Below are 20,971 nucleotides of genomic sequence, written 5' to 3' on the forward strand. Positions count from 1 at the left end.
TTAATGGGAAGCTATATTTATAGTGACATAATGAATAAACTACACTCTAAAGGATCAACATGAAGAAAAAAGTTTGCCCACATCTTTAATAGATGCTGTAAAAAAACTTCTTAGCATAATTGGAACATCTAGTAATAATACTTGCAGGTATTACTTTTATGTAAATTCAGAATTTTAGAGACTAAAATTTAGTCCTAATACTATCTTTGAGACACAGCGAAGATGAACATTTCCATTTGGGAGAAAAATTTAAACATAAAATGAGTGTACGAAGTTTAGTTTTAAAAAAGTATAACTTTTTGCTAACTCTTTATTATATATACTGATGTAGGAAAAGATGTTAGGGTTTGAAGTCAATGGCCAAGAAAGAACTCTCAAGATGTCTTTGGTGTTTTTATTTGGTGTTTTTATTTTTAAGGTGGTTTTATTAAAGTACAGGCACAGGACTCTTGGGCAGAAAGAGCTGCACCAGGGTCATGAGGAGTGGTCCATTATATACTGTCAAGTTGGGAGGGAGTTAGGAATACTGTAAAGTCTCTAAGGAATTTTGTTTTTCTTTTTTTTTTATTGTTATATTAATCCCCATACATTACATCATTAGTTTTAGATGTAGTGTTCCATGATTCATTGTTTGTGCATAACACCCAGTGCTCCATGCAGAACGTGCCCTCCTCAATACCCATCACCAGGCTAACCCACCCTCCCACCCCCCTCCCCTCTAGAACCCTCAGTTTGTTTTTCAGAGTCCATCATCTCTCATAGTTCGTCTACCCCTCCGATTTCTCCCCCTTCATTCTTCCCCTCCTGCTATCTTCTTCTTCTTCTTTTTTTTTTCTTAACATATATTGCATTATTTGTTTCAGAGGTACAGATCTGAGATTCAACAGTCTTGCACAATTCACAGCGCTTACCAGAGCACATACCCTCCTGAGTGTCTATCACCCAGTCACCCCATCCCTCCCACCCCACCCCCCACTCCAGCAACCCTCAGTTTGTTTCCTGAGATTAAGAATTCCTCTAAGGAATTTTGGAAGCAAGGTTTCCAGGACCTTGAGGGGGCCAGCTACTGTTGGGAAAGGTCATTTATTACCGTCTAATAAAACCTTAGTACTGAGACCCTTCAGATGTATATCAGTGGGACATATGTTTGGGGGATGACTGCCAACATGTATCTTGGCGGGGGGGCATGGAGATAAAGGAAGTTTCCAAACGGATTTTTATATGTTAAAGTAGACTTACAGGATCCTGGGGGTCGGGCTAAGATTGCCTTTTGCCCTTAGCAAAGTATCAACATTGAGGCTGTTGAGTCCCTAGAGAAATGTTGCTCTGTCTCTCTCAAGGACCAGTCAATGGACTGTAGGTAGTAAGGAAATTTAATAATTTTTCTTCTGCCTGTGTTTCCCACATCATATATTACATTATTGTTTAGTTTCTAAAAAGAAATAGCTTTTTACACATTTTTAGGGAAAAAAGAGCTTTCTTTATATTTTGCTAGTTGGTTTGTTTTTTACTTAAAAATATTTCTCCTAGCAACTTTAAAAAGGCTCACAACAGATTAGTTCAATGGTCAGCAAAGAGTACTGCTGAGGCCTCAGTTAAGTTTGAGTCATTTTAGAGGTCAGAGACCACAGTTTACTCTCCCCTAAAAATGAGAACTGCTATAAACTTAGAAAGACCACTTAAATTATGAAGAGTAGATTCTAGATCTAAACCCAGACAACCTCCTAGATTGAAACCACATTTTCAAAGCAACGGTTGCAACAAATTGTGTTTTTATTTTTTATTTATCCTAAACAAGATACAATAAATAATAAGCTAGAGAGATGTTTGAAGGTGTGCAGTTGATTCGTTCAACAGAGTGCATATAGTGTTGGGGAGGAAAACTTCCTCTGTCCTATGGTCCTTCTAGAGGGATTTAGAATCAAATTGACGTGAGACAGATTAACAGGAGAAAATGAAATTTAATACGTGTACTTAGGGGGAATCCACATAGATATGAAATTTCAAAGACAATTAGGCAACAAGAAACTTATCTGAGTTAAGGAGAGGGGTAGGGTTCTGAGGATACAAGGGAGAGAAAACTCTTGAGCAAGAAGGTAAAAAGGGATATTGGGGGGAAAAAGGAGTCTCTGTTAATAGCTGTCTTTGTTGCAGGCTCTCCTTTCCAATGTAAATTTAGGCAGTTATGGGGGAGGCAGAGAGCTTTTCTTGCATCTGCTGGGTTTTTATTACTTTTAACTTGAAATGATCTTTATGCCCAAGTGGAATATTTTGGGGCATCTTAACCTGCACCCCTTCAATAGGTAGACGTGGGACATGCATGCTTAATAAACTTAACCTCAATCTCATAGCCAGCAAGAAGCTCTTCATTTGCCTAAAATTAGGGTCATAGCATTGGAAGTATTTAGAAAGGGATGAGATGTGGAGCCAAGCACCTGTCTTTCTGATCTGAGATGGATTCTCTTCTATATCACGTCTATACCACTGAGAGTGACAATAATTTAAACTATTGCTCAAAGGACTGAGCTCCAAAATGTGGAGTTTCTTTCAGTGGTCATCAGGGTGACTGAAAAGGAGAGGATGGTTGGATCGCTCTACTGCTGACAACTTATAAGATACTGTGGGAAACAAACTCCTAGAAGGGGAGTACTGATGGTAGATGAGTCCTGCACTGTTTTTAGACAGAGTCATCACATGGACCTAAAATTGCAAATAAGTCTACAGCATTTCTTTATACAAATGATATAATTAGGCCTTTTAGTATTAGACTTCTCATTTATCACTATGAAATTCATCCATTTGCCAGCCCTTATTAAGTGCCGGTGATGTGGTTTTGGAGTGTTATTGGGTTCTGGAGCTGATGGCCAGGAAAGAATTCTTGAGAGGTCTTTGGTGTGAAAACCATGGGACAGGACAGTGGGGGGGAGGGGCAGAAAGAGGTGCATTGGGTTGTGAGGGGTGGCGATTATATACTTTCAAACTGTGAGGTGGTTAGGGACAGAACAAACCCCCAGCGTATTTAGGAAGCAAGGTTTCCAGGACCCTGAGGGGGCTAGCAATTTTTAGGAAAGGTCATTTATTATTGTTTAGTAAACCTTCAGTCGAGAGACCCTTCAGATATTTATCAGTGGGTCCCATGCTTGGCGGATGATTCCTAACATGTATCTTGGGGGTGGGTAGAAATAAAGGGGGCTTCCTATGCTTAAAGTAGACTCGCAGGATCCTGGGGGGGGGGGGGCAGGCTAAGATTGCCTTTTGTCTTTAGCAAAATGTCAGCATAGAAGCAACTGAGCTCCCAGTGGAAGTCCACCCTGCCTTTTTCAAGGACTTGTCAATGGGCTGGACTAGTAAGGAAATTTAATTTTTTCTTTTGCCTTTGTTTCCCACATCACTGCCAATGCCTCCAATCCTTTACCAGTTCTTATACATTTGGAATCAGATATGTTTTTAAATTGTTTTTCTGAGACCCTAGCAACTGATCTCTATACATTGAGTTGGCCATATAGGCATCGAATAGGATCACAATCGGTTGTTTAATATGCTGCAGGATTGTACTGTTTTTAATCCTCTATCCTAAACATTGTGTTTGTTGTAACCTGATGGGTGAATGATACGAAGGAGAGCTAGGGACTCTTTAGCCGCATCTCGTATTAGATTTCATGAAGCAGAACCTTTCATGGAGTAGAAGCTGGCAGTTCATCAGGTTCTGAAATATACTTGGAGAACATTCAAAAACATTACTGATGAGGGTGCCTGGGTGGCTCAGATGATTGAGCGTCTGCCTTCGGCTCAGGTCACGATCCCAGGGTCCTGGGATCGAGTCCCACATCGGGCTCCCTGTTAGGTGGGGAGTCTGCTTCTTCCTTTGCCTCTTCCTCTCTCTCTCTCTCTCTGACTTTCATGAGTAAATAAATAAAACATTAAAAAAAATTACTGATAATCTCTAAAGAAACTGGTAAGACAGAACTTATTTAGCTAAAAATTACAGGGTAAGATGATGGCTTCACCTAATCCTTTCCCGGGGATTTGTTGCTGCTCAGCAAACAGCAGGACTCTGGATGTGTATGTATGTGTGTGTGTGTGTTGGTGGTGGAGGAGGGGAGTGTGTGTGTGTGTGAGTGTGTGTGTGTGTGTGTGTGTGTGTGTGGATGCATGCACCATTATTCATTATCAGTATTTCCTACTTTAAACCCTGTACCTTGCTTTGTGGGCTTTGGTCATGGTCAGCATCTTTCTCCCACTTCTGCTTGGGTCTTTCATGACATATTGCACTGCAGGAAGTCTTTCATTTCTTAGCAAGAAAAAATTGAATGACCAACAGAAACACTGGCTTTAGATGCAGAATTTGATCTTTTAGTCTCAGGCTTAGGCTCCTGAATGATACTCCTATCTTAGAGTGCTTAAAAATATCCCCAGCACTTATAAATAAATTCCATTATCTCTCACATGAAGGGCATTTCACCATTCAAAATTATGTTGGCGAGGTTCACTATGACGTCAATATTCCTTGTAATTTTCCTATTACTCATTCATGTTAATCAGAAACTTGAAATTAATTGGTTATCTAGGTTCCATTGACTCCAAATTTTGTTTAATCTCTTATCACATCAGTTGAAAATTGCTGGCTCTATGCCTCAAAATGGGCATATATTTATTTGTAAATTACATAATATAATGCATATAAGACCATATCAATATGTTTGATGCATTATATTACATACACAAATCAATGAAAGAGATATTCTTATATTTTATAACTAATCTTAATGAATGGTCATGTACCAACTCACCCCACCTCACACCCAGAGAATTCACCCCTTACTTTCAAAAGCACTGAAATTAATTTTCCAGACTATTCCAAATTACGACTATGGTTAAATCAGTGCACCTTCATACTATTGTCCTATGTGTTTTTATCTAGCAAAACTGACATTCTTACCGATATTTTCTATGTATGTTGAAATTTCTGTGAGTTTTATCTATTATGTTGTAACTATGATGTGTTGAACTAAACAAGGGCTAGCAAACTAGATCCTGTGGAGCAAATTTGGTCTACCCCTGAATTTTGTAAATAAAGTTTTATTCTAACACAGCCACACCCATTTGTTACATAGTGTCTATGGTTATTTTCACACTACAGGGCAGAATTGAGTAGTTGTGAGAGACTATGTGGCTTACAAAACATGAAATATTTATTATCTAGCCCTTTATAAAAATGTTTGCTGACTCCCAAACTAATTGATCAAATATTTTATTTAGCTAAAGATACTTACAAAAAGATTTGCATCAATATTTAAGAATACCAGCAAATATTGCCATGCCTATTAATATAAAATAATAAGTAGTGGATTATAACCCTGATTTAATGATAGATGAACATATGGTAAAAATAGGTTTACTCATGAATTTAAATTTCACCCTGACATAGTTCTATTTGCATTAGATTTTCTTAGTTTTTTTCAAGCCCTCTCACAATGTAACAGAGATACAGTTTGGTTTAGCTTATTATTTTATTGAAAGTGTAATTATACAATTTCCAGTAGAGCATTCCATTAGACACTGGAGAAACAAAGAGGAAAAAAATTTTTTTTAAGATTTTATTTATTTATTTGACAGAGAGATACACAGCGAGAGAGGGAACACAAGCAGGGGGAGTGGGAGAGGGAGAAGCAGGCTTCCCGCGGAGCAGAGAGCCCGATGCGGGGCTTGATCCCAGGACCCTGGGATCATGACCTGAGCCGAAGGCAGATGCTTAACGACTGAGCCACCCAGGCACCCCGAAAAATATTTTTTCTATACTTCAGAAAGGGTAACAAGACATAGAAAAAGCACTGCTGATCTAATCACTGAACATTTTTTTCCTAAGTATCAGAAAATAATACTTAACAGAACAATAGTATATTATGATTTACAAGTATTTTTACATATATTATATCACTTCATACTTAAAACCCTAGGAGAAGGCAATGCACCTCTTATTATCTATGTTTTGCAGATTGGAGAATAGAGGCTTAGGAAATTTGTTTCATCCAAAGTAACATGGCCATTAAGAGACCAAGTATGGGGCGCCTGGGTGGCTCAGTCGTTAAGCGTCTGCCTTCGGCTCAGGTCATGATCCCAGGGTCCTGGGATCGAGTCCCACATCGGGCTCCCTGCTCGACAGGAAGCCTGCTTCTCCCTCTCCCACTCCCCCTGCTTGTGTTCCTGCTCTCACTACCTCTCTCTCTGTCAAATAAATAAATAAATAAAATCTTTAAAAAAAAAAAAAAGAGACCAAGTATGAACTTGAGTCCATCTCTAGATATCTATACCTTAGTATTACTCTAGTGTTGACCCATTTGTAAGGTCTTCTTAATAGCATTATCTGCCAGTTAAATAATTTGCATCTGTATTTATATTTTAAGTTCCCATTAAAACTCTATGCTTTTATTAGAGTGTGCTGTATAAACATCAATTTGCTGACAAGAATTAGCTCCCTAAGCAGTTTGTCCACGCTTTGAGAAGCAAATCGTTCAGAAATATCATCTATTCCTCCTTACACAGGTCTTATATGCCATATAGTGTCTTTTTCAAATAGCCACAATTTGAAAATCTAATATGTGTATGTGACAATCCACATGTGCATTGAGGGCAGCTAATAAACTAATTGATCATTTGAGATACCTGCCTGTAAGGGACTTCTAATCCAATTGGAAACAAAATTTAATCTGACATGAAAAGTAAAATTATTATTGAAAGGTGACATATGTGAGTAGGTTAAAAGGTTATTATTAGTAATCAGAAGGCAATAATTTCCGGGGACTAAGAGGGTCACAGAAGACTTTAAAGATAGCAAAGAATGTATAAGGTGCAGAATATTACTATAGGTAAAGAGGTAGAGAGAAGAGGGGAAAATATACTTCAAAGGGAATTTATTTATATAGGTTCAAAAATTTCATTAAGAAAGAAAAATTCTAGGGGCACCTGGGTGGCTCAGTCAGTTAAGCTTCCGACTCTTGATTTCAGCTCAGGTTGTGATCTCTGGGTCCTGAGATCCAGCCCTGCATTGCCTTCTTTCCCTCTCCCTCTCCCTCTGCACCCCCCTACTCACCCTGCTCTCGCTCCCTCTCTAAAGTAAATAAATAAACCTTAAAAAAAAAAGAAAGAAAAATTGGGGAGGCGAAAATAATTTTTAATGTCTAAATCTAAGTATTTTTGTATGTTGTTTTTTTCCTAAGAAGGGACTGTCATTATTTAGTTTATTTTGAATTATCACTAATATAACCAAATACTGAAATATTACAACTGACAATCAAAAGAATGTGGTGTGTGTATCTATTTGGAGTAGGAAGAGGTAGGGTCTGCTTCCTAGTATAGACTTTAATTTAACAAACCCTGTCATGGTTAAATATTCTACCAATGAACATATCAGTTTTGTGAACTGTACTTTTAAACATCTAGCACTGCCAGGGCTTAGGCGTTATCTTTGGAGTCCTTTTTGTCCCTCTGTACTCTCAAATGGTGAAGCTCAAAATGCATATAGAACACATATAACTTTCTCTGTCTCTCCCTCCCTCTCTCTCTCTCTTTCTCTCCCTCTCATTTGGAATCCATAGTACTTGCTAGAAAACCTGACAGTAAGTTTCTGCTTGATGGAATTACTTGCTGCCAAGTCCTCCTAGCCACAAAAATCACACCCACATTTTGCAACATAATTGGTGCCTGCACCTTGTCAACTTGAAAGCAGTAACTCCTGCATAGGATCTTTGCTCCTATTTTAAGGTTTGCATCCAGACTAATCTGTGCCGTCCTGCAGTCACAGGTCAAACATGCCAATCCATCTGGTAAGTGTGAAGATGATGAGCATTTCTAAACCTGTACAGATTGATCAATTAAATGCAGTGTTTGCAGTCTTAACCGATATTATTCTGACTTAATTAAATAATTCAGGAAGGTGGATTTGTGAAAATTTCTTAGATGAATGCTATCATGAAATTATGGATAATAATAAAGACATTTGTAGGAAGCCAACACATTTGCAGCTGCCTAACCAAATCAGCCACATGGATTTATCGTTGGTATTTCAAGGAGGTATAATCCTTATATTTGGCCCAGTTAAGGTTAAATGTTCCTCTTAGCCTTTCTCTAAATCTCTGTGACCTAAGTCTAATTTTTTCACGTTATTTTGAAACACTGGTTATTAGGGTGCTATACCCTAAATGGTCAGATAAGAGGTTTGATTAATTAATAAGTACTCAGCTGCTTTCATGACTAGCTGATTTGGAAAGTCCATACAACACATTTTAAAAGCAAAACTAGTAATCATATGGGATTACAGGAAAGTATTTAACAATTAAAAATACAAGTCATAGCCAATGATGTCTCCTTATAGCAAAAATACTACAACTCCCATTTCCCTTTGTTTTATAATTGAGTTGAATCTTTAAGGAAAATCATCAGTACTTACCCAAAGAATAATTTATTGATGTCTGTTAGAATCTTGAAATATTTAGAACTTTTTCTAGAAATTTAGGAATTAATATTTCTTTCAAAGGAATACTGAGAAGCATGCTTATTTATACTCATACTCTTACCTCAACTGGATAATAAGAATAGCAGGTATCTTTAAAAGGTAAAAAAGGAATTTCTTTTGGTGGATACTTCTGTTATTTAGAAGTTCCAGTTTAAGAAATATTGTCATTTACTTGAAAGATATAACTATATTGTTTTAAAATATAAGATAATGGTTCCTAGTTAAAAAAAAAAAAAACACCTTGATATGTTGTCATCATTTCTTTCAATTATTAGTATATCCATTTGTTCCACTATTTTGGTAATGTTTTTAGAATATTCACACTAATAAGAGTATGTCTAACTCACCAGGAGGTTCATTTTCAAGATGATAGTTTCATAATTCTTTAGAGCATAAAATGGTAATTTTATCTTTTGTCCTTGCCTCCTTAGTTAAGGAATAAGAACTCTTATAAAGAAAAGAAATGGTGTTCTTATCACTTCTTAAAACTATCTACTATGTGTATGATAATAGATTTCATCTATCATTATATATTGAGAAGTGCAAAGCCCGTTATCGTGGCTGGTCTGTTATTTGTATGTAAAGCAAGTGTCCTCAGTGGTTTCAGACAGATAAAGGTGAGGCTTCTATGAGGAAAGGGCTAGGAGTGTAAGCAGTTTAAGCTTGTCACCTTTTACAAGCCCAATTCTTCCTGTTTCTTCTAATACATTCCTAATTTCTTTATTTCTCTCCCTTGTGTCATGATTGGATTAAAATGTGACTATGACAAGGGTTCTGAATACCAATGCCTTCCTATTGCATCTATTCTGCATACACAGGGTTAACTTTCAGGTTTAGTCTAATAAAGAAGATACAGTATTTTGTCCTCTGGTAAAACTGTCATTATTTCTATTTCTATTTTTGGTTTTCCTGCTTCTGCCAGATTTTCCTTTACTGTGAACTGTTTTGCTAGTCTATGCTACCAGCTATAATGATGATGATTTGTAACTAGTTTCCTTTAGAGGATATGCTGTCAGGCAGTTACAGAAAGCTTCCTTAACTTATCATTTAAATGTATGTGGTTCCCTTTGCACTTAGGTTTTCTTAGACCGTTAGTATCATTTTCTCCTCCTTCTCTATTTGTGTTTGCTGTCTCCTAAGTACCGCTCTCTTCTGTCATGCAGTTCCTTGTTTGTTCTGCCCACACATTTGGTGGTATCATCTGTCAGAATAGGATTGTGCACCCTGAGCAGAGGAAAAAATGAGGATAGAATTACCTTGCATTCTCTGAAATTTATTCATATATTCCCTGAGAGTTATTTCTAGTAAATGCACTGTGTGCACTCCTTGTCCTTTGAGAGTCAGTGCAAATATACCCATTTAGCAGTTGGTTTCAGAATGACTTTGCATTTGCTGAGTACACATCCCCAAAAGAGAGGGAGACCAACCTTAACTTAATCAAGGCCAGTTCCCAAGAAGATTAGGCCTAAAGATTTATAACTGGACAGGACCTTGGAGTTTTATAGAGAATTGAAGCAAACAAGAGTGAAGTTGGTGTCAGGGTACTATATTTAATCCAAGATTACATAATTAACAGCAAGGCCAGAATTAAAATGCAAATCTCCAGCCTTGATGTTATGAGTGAAACATGTGGCAATGCTTTGGCATGGTGGAAAAGAGTGATGTGAAAAACAAAGGGTCTTAATTCTGGAGTGCATCCTGCCTTGGATGCTCTGAAAAAAAAAATAATAGCTCCGGGGTAGTCTCAGGATTTCATTCCTGCCAATGAACATTTGGATTTGAGAGCAGTATTACCGTGCATTACCATTTCTTTAGTGAAATCCCTATGTTCTTGGCCAAGATGAATTTGCCATCTGGAAGAGGAAAGCCCCCAGAATAGCTGCGATGGCATGTCTACCTAAGTCAGATCAATCTATATCAGATCGTCAGACGCAACCTTAAGCTGGAGACTAGAGTTCAGAAGTTTTCCAGTGTCGTTTTCCCTTTCTAGCACTGGCATTTGGAATTAGCTTGGAGGGAAGGGTAACAGTAAAATAGGATAGTCTCTTAAGGGAACATTTTAAGATTTAGAATACAGGTAAAACAGGTGCAAAGGACAAAGATCTAAAATTTGTTGGCATATATTTAAATTTCAACAACAACAACAACAACAGAACCCCACTCATATTGGTAACTGGAAGTAGATGTAAGCTGGATACTGATCAATCAGAGGAAATCCAGAAAAAAACAGCCAGATGGTGAGGAATCTGGAAATAACGTCTCATATTTAATGCTTTTAGAAGGAGAAGAATAGGGCAAAATACTAAAACCATCTCTAAGATATTTCAAGAATTATCAGCTGGAAGAGGAAACAGTTATTTTACAGAAGAAAAAAGTTAAGAAACAATGGATATAAATTCCTAGGGGACAAATGTTGTTAAGGTAACTAGAAGAGAATGATAGAAATTAGAGCTGTACAAAAGCTATTTCATGAAGTAGTTGAATAATGATTAACTTATCATCTGAAAAGTAGAGACTAGATGACCAATTACCTGGTTGGGATTTTTAATGATGCCAATAATAAGTAGAAGGCTAGTTAGGATTATGTGAAAAAGTTCTTTCTAACCCTAAGATTCTATGAACTTATATAATTATTAATATAAAATATTTGGTTATATTTTGATTTATTCCCTATATTTAGTGGTTTTTTTTTCTTTATTACTCTGGAGTCATTTACTAAGGAATTTTCTGATCTCTCTTGGGTCCTTTGAATTACTCCATTCCCAGATGCGCTTTTCTGTGGCTAATTCATTCCCATGAAAACTGGGAACTAGCAATATGTCAAGTACTGTGTGTAAGGTGGAGGAGATAGAAAATAAATGAGATTTTGATTCTGTTCACAACTTGCTTGGAGTCTGTAGTGATTCTCAGATTGTCATGCATTTTGCTTTCAGCTGTGGGCATCAAGATTGGTTTTGTAGGGGAAAAGGAAAGAAAGTTGAAGTCCAGGGGCGCCTGGGTGGCTCAGTCGTTAAGCGTCTGCCTTCGGCTCAGGTCCCAGGGTCCTGGGATCGAGCCCCACATCGGGCTCCCTGCTCAGCAGGAAGCCTGCTTCTCCCTCTCTCACTCCCCCTGCTTGTGTTCCTTCTCTCGCTGTGTCTCTCTCTGTCAAATAAATAAATAAAATCTTAAAAAAAAAAGAAAAAAAAAGAAAGTTGAAGTCCAGTTGGATGTAGTGTGTGCCAGGCTAGATGGCTAGGCAATGAGAGAACCACTGATGTTGCAATGCCTCTCCTACAAATCCAGCAGTAAACTTGGTATCAAATTGGCATTCATACTTATAAGGCACCACTGTCTATTACCTGTGCCAGGTTTATTTAACTTTGAGGAAGGAATGAGAAAGAGATCATGTCAGCATAGCTTCATCGAGTAAATTTTCCTCAAGAGTTCTCTTAAGAGTCCAGGCACTGTTTTCCAAACGCCTCAAGGGGCAGCTCAGTTTTAAAGGTTGAGACCCGAGCACCTGGTTGGCTCAGTCGTTAAGCGTCTGCCTTCAACTCAGGTCATGATCCTAGGGTCCTGGGATCGAGTCCCACATCGGGGTCCCTGCTCGACAGGAAGCCTGCTTCTCCCTCTCCCATTCCCCCTGCTTGTGTTCCTGCTCTCATTATGTCTCTCTCTGTCAAGTAAATAAATAAAATCTTAAAAAAAAATAAATAAAAAAAATAAAGGTTGAGACCCTGTGGGTGGGTGTAAGCCATCTCAGCAGAGGAAAGCCACCCACATGACAGCCTGTGAGCATGGCTGACGACCTCCTCAAGAGCCATGCTTTTTTACAAGAAACATCACACAAAGAGGCCAAGGGTTGTATTTTCTATTAGATTTTTGTATATTTTTTGTCATGTAGACCTTCAGGGTCTATATATTCATTCAAGGGCCTCCCAGGACCAATGTAATTCACCAATCAGAGTTAATAAACAATGATGTCCCATAACACTGTTCCCTGTTTATGCATTTTCAAAGAAACAAAGCTGAAATCTGAGAACAAGTTCCCACAGAGAAAAGGTACACCCTGCTGTGAATCCTTTCTCCCCGGATGGTCTGTGAGCGGAAGAGGGTTATGATGGGTACTGTAGTCCAAGAAGATTAGCTTGTAGCAGATGTATGAGAAAATATTGGCAGTGAAACTGGAGGTGGGGCAGACAGAGGTGGCAAGAAGTGCGTGACATTCAATAAACACTCAAATATGCACTCAAAAAACTAGAGAGCCATTTAACAGGAGTTTAAATGAGAAATAATGAGGCTAATGAAGAAGACGTTGGCAGTGAAAATGGGAAGATGGAACAGGTCGAATAACTATTATGGAAGTACTGAGGCCAGAAGTGGAACGTTTGTCAGGAATCTGTAATAGATTATCAGTTAATCTGACTCCAGTGAATAGACAGTCAAGGAAAATATTTTCCCTGTTCCACAGAAAGAAAAACATGAATGTGAGGATTTTAAAGCACTTATGTAGAAGAAAATAAATTAGCAAAATATAGTTTATGAAAGATGATATCATAGATAAATGATTCTAGAAATGACAGGACCCTGGGCTTTTGGTCATCTCCCATTTTGTTAAATGAATATAGTTAAAGTTTAGTATAGACTTCAAAACTTTTTCACAAAGTCCCTGGAATCATTCTGCCTAATATTGCACCTTTATCCAAAGCACAGCCACAACACAACCCCTCCCAAATAAGTGAAACAGAGATGAAAGAAATAATTTATTGATTTCACAAATATTTACTGAGTGCCTTCTATGCACCAAGCACTGTCTGGGCACTTGCGAATATCAGCAAACAAAACTGATGAAAATCTCCCATAATCCTGATAATTAATAGAAAATTTATATAAGGTGGTAAATGCTGTGGAGAATAAATGAATAAGTATATAATAAAATACAAAATCTTTAGTATGTTATGTTTATCTTGGCCTTAGATTTGTTTAAAATCTTGTTTTTTAAAAATACACTTCGGGCACCTGCCTGGCTCAGTCGGTGGAGCATTTGACTTTGATATCGGGGTCCAGTGCCACATTGGGTGTAGAGATTACTTAAAAATAAAACCATTAAACAAAAATACTCTTATTCTAGGGCACATGGGTGGCTCAGTCATTAAGTGTCTGCCTTCGGCTCAGGTCATGATCCCAGGGTCCTGGGATCGAGCCCTGCATCGGGCTCCCTGCTCAGTGGGAAGCCTGCTTCTCCTTCTCCCGCTCCCCCTGCTTGTGTTCCCTCTCTCGCTGTCTCTCTCTCTGTCAAATAAATAAATAAAATCTTAAAAAAAGGGGCGCCTGGGTGGCTCAGTCGTTAAGCGTCTGCCTTCGGCTCAGGTCATGATCCCAGGGTTCTGGGATCGAGCCCCGCATCGGGCTCCCTGCTCTGCGGGAAGCCTGCTTCTCCCTCTCCCATTCCCCCTGTTTGTATTCCCTCTCTCGCTGTGTCTCTCTCTGTCAAATAAATAAATAAAATCTTTAAAAAAAAAAAAATCTTAAAAAAAAATAGAAACTGAAAAATGAGGAAAAAGCATATTTCAAGTAATTTACCGAATTTTTTGGTTTATCGTTAATAATCATTAGGTAACTTCAGGGCCCAATCCTTTAACAAATACATTTTCAGTAATAAAAATAAAAGTTAAGTGATTGCAAGTATTAAAAAAAAACAAACATTGTTTTGTTGTATTTTTTCCCTTGGTAAAAATTAATATGTATTAGAATCCAATAGTAGTTTTTTTTTTTAATATTTTATTTATTTATTTGAGAGGGAGAGAAAAAGAGAGAACATGAGCAGGGGGAGAGGGAGAGGGAGAAGCAAACTCCCCACCAAGCAAGAGCCTGATTCAGAGCTCAATCCCAGGACCCTGGGATCATGACCTGAGCCTAAGGCAGATGCTTAACCCACTGAGCCACCCAGGTGCCCCCCAATAGAAGTCTTAATGTTTTTTCCATACCAATATTTGTGCCAATGGCTCATTACTTCATTAAATCCATTTAGTATGTATCCAGAGAATGAATTTACAGATTTGTATTTTATTCATATTTTTTTTCTCTCTCTTTCTCCATATATCTATTTATGGAAAGGAATGGAAGTGAAACAAATTAATTCACTATGTAAAATTTCCCAAAAACTCTTGGGGAAAATAAAAGTATCCCATAAGTGGTTTAAGGAAACAATATTCCCATTATTACTGAAGGTCTTAAATGGTGGATCTATCCATTTAACCTTTCGGATGGTTTCAGATCGGTGCTTTATATACTATGTGCACTTCAGCATGGCTTATCAAATCCCTTCCACTACTCAGGTTCTGAGAGATAAGCTGAATGCACATGGTATGCAGGGAACTCACAGGAGCTCAGTCTTTTCTCTAACCAGATCTGGTACAGAAGGATTTCTGAATAACCTCAAGAACTGGTGATCTTAATTTGGTATCCATAGCAAAGGAAACAGTCAACAAAACCAAAAGACAACTGACAGAATGGGAGAAGATGTTTGCAAATGACATATCAGATAAAGGGCTAGTATCCAAAATCTATAAAGAACTTATCAAACTCAACACTCAAAAACAAATAATCCACTCAAGAAATGGGCAGAAGACATGAACAGACATTTCTACAAAGAAGACATCCAAACGGCCAACAGACACATGAAAAAGTGCTCAACATCACTCAGCATCAGGGAAATACAACTTAAAACCTCAATGAGATACCACCTCACACCCGTCAGAGTGGCTAAAATTAACAAGTCAGGAAACGACAGATGTTGGTGAGGTTGTGGAAAAAGGGGAACCCTCCTACACTGTTTGTGGGAATGCAAGTTGGGGCAGCCACTCTGGAAAACACTATGGAGGTTCCTCAAAAAGTTGAAAATAGAGTTACCATACGACCCAGCAATTGCACTACTAGGTATTTACCCCAAAGATACAAATGTAGTGATCGGAAGGGGCATGTGCACCCCAATGTTTATAGCAGCAATGTCCACAATAGCCAAACTATGGAAAGAGCCTAGATGTCCATCCAAGGATGAATGGATAAAGCAGATGTGGTATATATATATATATATATATATATACACACACACACACACACACACACACACACACACACACCACAATGGAATATTATGCAGCTATCAAAAAATGAAATCTTGCCATTTGCAACGATGTGGATGGAACTAGAGGGTATTATGCTAAGGGAAATAAGTCAATCAGAGAAAGACAAGTATCATATGATCTCACTGATATGAGGAATTTGAGAAAAAAGACAAAGTATCATAAGGGAAGGGAGGGAAAAATGAAACAAGATGAAACCAGAGAGGGAGAAAAACCGTAAGAAACCAGAGAAAGACATGTATCATATGACCTCACTGATATGAGGAATTCTTAATCTCAGGAAGCAAACTGAGGGTTGCTGGAGTGATGGGGGGTGGGAGGGATGGGGTGGCTGGGTGATAGATATTGGGGAGGGTATGTGCTATGGTGAGCGCTGTGAATTGTGCAAGACTGTTGAATCACAGATCTGCACCTCTGAAACAAATAATACAATATATGTTTTTGAAAAAAAAGAAGAAGAAGATAGCAGGAGGGGAAGAATGAAGGGGGGAAATCGGAGGGGGAGAAGAAACCATGAGAGACGATGGACGCTGAAAAACAAACTGAGGGTTTCTAGAGGGTAGGGGAGTGGGAGGATGGGTTAGCCTGGTGATGGGTATTAAAGAGGGCATGTTCTGCATGGAGCACTGGGTGTTATACACAAACAATGAATCATGGAACACTACATCAAAAACCAATGATGTAATGTATGGTGATTAACATAACAATAAAAAATTTAAAAAATTTAAAAAAAGAAACTCTTAATCTCAGGAAACAAACTGAGGGTTGCTAGAGGGGAGAGGGGTGGGAGAGATGGGGTAGCTGGGTGATAGACACTGGGGAGGTTATGTGCTATGGTGAACGCTGTGAATTGTGTAAGACTGATGAAATCACAGACCTGTACCCCTGAAACAAATAATACATTATATGTTAATTAAAAAATTTTAAAAAAAAGGATAATAATTGATGGGGCTGGGGTGCCTGGCTGGCTTAGTTGGTGGAGCATCTGACTCTTGATATTGGGATTGTGAGTTCAAGCCTCACATTGGAAGTAGATATAACTTAAAAATAAAATCTTTATTAAATAAAAAAAGAATAATTGAAAGTTCTCTTTTATTCCATGTTCTAGCTATGCTGGTTTTAAAAGTTGTTAGTCTATTACAATTACAAAAGCATTAATATACATTTTAAATCAGTCACTTGAAAAAAATCTTTTAAAAAATCCTCAAAAAAATCTTTAATTTTTAAAAATCTTAATTTTTTTAATTTTAATTTTATTTTTTTAAGATTTTATTTATTTGACAGAGAGATAGAAAACACAAATAGGCAGAGAGGCAGGCAGAGAGAGAGGGAGAAGCAGACTCCCCACTGAGCAGGGAGCCTGACGTGGGGCTCGATCCCAGGAACCTGGGATCATGACCTGAGCCGAAGGCAGACGCTTAACCGACTGAGCCACCCAGGTACCCCAATTCTTTTTTTTTTTTTTTTTTAAGCATACGAGCCCAATGTAGTGTTTCACTCCTACCTTACTCCATAAACTCATCACAAAAAAGAATGGAAGTATCTGGATGAAAAATCTGGCTCTTGCCAACAGGAAGCCTTTTAGTTCCTGGACTGTTGGCAACTGTCAGTGATGAAATCTGAGGCTGTGGAATGCAGACTGAGGTCTCTTCCCTCATACTGGAAAGAGCTCTGGACGAGAGTCAGACAAAATGGTGTCCAACAAGTGTGCAGCTACCTTCCAGGTCCGGGATTTTTAGCAAATCACATAAATATTTTGTGACTTGAGTTTTTTTGTTTTTAATTAATTGAAATGCATACTTATTTGGATTTCTTTAATTTTTCCTTCATGCCCTTTCTCTGTCCCAGAGTTTCCTCCAGGATACTATATTTGGTTGCCATGACCTAAGATCTTGTTGGTTGTGATAGTTCTTTAGACTTTGTTTTTGATGACACTTACAGTTTTAAGGATTACTAGTCACATGTTTTGTAAAATTTCCCTCAATTGGTAGTTGTCTAATGTTTTTCTCATGGTTACACTGGGGTCATGGTTTTGGGAAGGAGGATCACAGAAATGAAGTGCCATTTTCATCATATCATATCAAGGGCACATACCATCAACATGAATTATCACTGATGATGTTAATCTGACCACCTTGATGACATAGAATTTGTCAGGTTTCTCTACTCTGAAGTTATTCATTTTTCCCTATTTCCATACTGTGAGCTTTGCAAAGATGTATCATCTACACTTAAAGAGCAGGAAGTTATGCTCTATCATCTTGAAAATGGAATATCTAAATAAATTATTTAGAATTCTTCTAGATGAGAAATTTTTCATTTCTCTTACTTATCTAGTTGGTTAACATATTTAATGATTTATTAATGCATATTTATTTTGTGCCTCAAACTGTGTGAGCTTTGCCACTGGGAATTCGTTCACTTGGCTTTTGTGTCTATTTGTCATATCCCCATTATTGTGAAATTTTGTTTTTTTAAATACTTTCTTCCTTTTTGGCACTAATAGATGTTCTTGGCTCACCTTTTTTATTTCCAGACTTGGTATTACAAACAGCAAATTTTCCAATGAGCTTTGGTTCCTTTTTTTGAGAAGAGTATTTGAAACCAAGATTTGGGTGCTGAGCTTGTTGCTAAATATTTGTATATCTATTCATTTGTTTTTATATTAAGCTAAACATGAGTTTATAATGATGTCTCCATTTCTAAAATATTGCCACATGGATTATTCTGGCCTCTTGCTGCTGCTTATCTATAAATTTTGACCCCAACAGTGAGATATCTGCCTGCTACTACTCTCCATCCAGTTAATTAACCATCAAGTATGGTACAGTGTTTATGTGCAGTTCCTTTTGCCTTCAGTCTTAGAGACTACACTCATTTCCATGTTACTTAGGTCAGCACCTCTGCCCCTCACTCCCTCCAACAAGGCTGTTTCCTACATTTGTATGCAGTTAACTTCTTTTGTGACAGTCTACACTCTATCCCAGTGTTCCATAACTTCCTAAATTTTATTTTATTTTTTAATTTTGGGATTTTAAGTTAAGTTCACTCTTTGTGCTATAAAGTTCCATGGATATTGACAAGTGTGTATTGTCATATCTACCATTACAGTAGGATGAGGAAAAATTTCACTGTCCTAAAATCCCATATGCTTCACCTACTCAAACCCCTCCCCCTCAACAGAATTCCTGATAACCACTATAATGACTAATCTGTTCACCGTCTCTGTTGCTTTGCCTATCATCTTTCATACTGGCTTCTTTCACTTGGCAATATGAATTCATGCATGTTTTTGTATGGCTTGGTATCTCATTCCTTTTTATGGCAGAAGTTTCCCATTGTATGGATATACCACAGTTTGCTTATCAATTCACCTACTGAAGGATATCTTGGTTGCTTCAGTTTTCAGCAGTCATGAATAAAACTGCCATAAACATTTTTTGAAGGTTATATATGGACATATGTTTTCAAATCAGTTCTAAGAATGCAATAGCTAGATTGTATGGTAAGATTTAGTTTAGCTTTGTGAAAAACTGCCAAATGGTCCTCCAAAGTGGATGGATTATTTTAAATTCCCACATCAGTGAGTGGAGTTTTTGTTGTTCTGCATCCTCACTAGCAATTGATGATTGTCAGTTTTTTGGATTTTTGTCATTTTGATAGGCATGTAGGATACCTAATTGTTGTTTTAATTTGCCTTTCCCTAATGGAGAATACCAAGAATATTTTCATATGCTTACTTGATTGACATCTATCTGTCTTCCTTAGTAAGTTATCTGTTCAGACCTTTGCCTGTGTTTTGAATGACTTCTTTTTTTCTTACTGTTGAATTTTAAGACTTCTTTTTATTTTGGATACAAGTCCTTGATCAGATATGTTTTATAAATATTTTCTCCCAGTCTGTGGCTAATCTTTTCATTATTTCATTATTTTTTTTTAAAGATTTTATTTATTTGAGAGAGAGCATGAGAGAAAGATCACAAGCCAGGAGGAAGAGTAGAGGGAGAAGCAGACTCCCCGCTGAGCATGGAGCCCAATGCAGGACTCAAGTCCAGGACCCTGGGATCATGACCTAAGCTGAAGGCAGATGCTTAACAGACTGAGCCACTCAAGTGCCCTAATCTTTTCATTCTCTTAACAGCATCTTTCACAGTAATAATTTAGATTTAATAAAGTCCAAATTGTTGTTGTTTTTTTTTTTTTTCATGGGTCTTGCTTTTGGTCTTATATCTAAAAATTCATCACCAAATTGAAAGCCACATCAATTTTTTCCAACGTTTTCTTCTAGATGTATTACACTTATATTTAGGCTTACAATTTTTTTGACTTAATTTTTTGAACCTTATGGCATCTATGTCTAGATTCTATCTATCTATCTCTCTCTCTTTTTTTTCATATACATTCAACTGTTCAGAATCAATTTTTGAACATATTACCTTTTTTCCATTGAAGTGCCTTACTGCTTTGTCTGTCTCAATAATGTTGGTTTTTTTTGTTGTTGTTTTTTTTTGTGTTTTTTGACCAATACCCTGCTTTCTTGATTATTGTAGTACTACAGTATATCTTGAAATCAGGTGGGGCAAGTCAACCAATTTTGATCTTCTTCAGTACTTGGTTGGCTATTTTGTATCTTTTGCCTTTTTGTGTAAATTTTAGAATCAGGTTGTTGATATATATAAAATACCTTGCTAAGATTTTTTCAAAGATTTTTTTCCTGCCAAGATTTTTATTGGAATTGCATTTATTCTATAGATCATGTTAAGAATAATTGACATCTTTGCAATATTAAGTCTTCTGATTTGTAAACATGGGACATCTCTACATTTATTTAGATTTTCTTTGATTTATTTCATCAGAGCTTTGTAATTTTCCATATACAGATTCTGTACATCTTTTGTTTAATTTTTACTATGTATTTCATTTTTGTGCTATTGTAAATGGCATTTTTTATAATTGAAGTTCATATTATTTATTGCTGGTATATAGGAGAGCAGCTGATTTTTGCATATTGACCATGTATCCTCTGACTTCCTTACTCACTCCTTAGTTCTAGGAGTTTTTTTTTTTTTTTCTCCAAATTTTCATTTAAATTCCAGTTAGTTAACATACAATGTAATATTAGTTTCAGATGTGGTATTTAGTTCTTCATCACTTACAACACCCAGTGCTCATCACAACAAATGTCCTCCTTAATACCCATCATCCTTCTAGCCCATCCCCCACCCACCTCCCTTCATCAATCCTCAGTTTGTTCTCTATAGTTAAGAGTCTGTTTTCTCGTTGGCCTCTCTTTTTTCCCCCATATTCATCTGTTTTATTTCTTAAATTCCAC

At 37.3% G+C, this 20,971-nt stretch overlaps 1 protein-coding gene across 48 annotated transcripts in view; it reads left to right on the plus strand.

Moving 5' to 3' along the window:
- The window catches only part of PTPRD (protein tyrosine phosphatase receptor type D), a 2,332,398-nt gene that overhangs the window by 511,285 nt on the left and 1,800,142 nt on the right, over positions 1 to 20,971 (plus strand). The window contains exon 1 of one of the 48 annotated variants that reach the window (XM_032392365.1): positions 7,231 to 7,823. The exons of the other annotated variants lie outside the window; for them this stretch is intronic. The gene's annotated coding sequence lies outside the window, so the exon portion shown is untranslated. Of the gene's footprint in view, positions 1 to 7,230; positions 7,824 to 20,971 lie in introns of those variants that run through there. 48 annotated transcript variants of the gene reach the window in all.

The sequence above is a fragment of the Phoca vitulina genome, unplaced genomic scaffold, assembly GCF_004348235.1.
Source record: "Phoca vitulina isolate PV1807 unplaced genomic scaffold, GSC_HSeal_1.0 scaffold67, whole genome shotgun sequence".
In the NCBI taxonomy this organism is placed as follows: domain Eukaryota; kingdom Metazoa; phylum Chordata; class Mammalia; order Carnivora; family Phocidae; genus Phoca; species Phoca vitulina.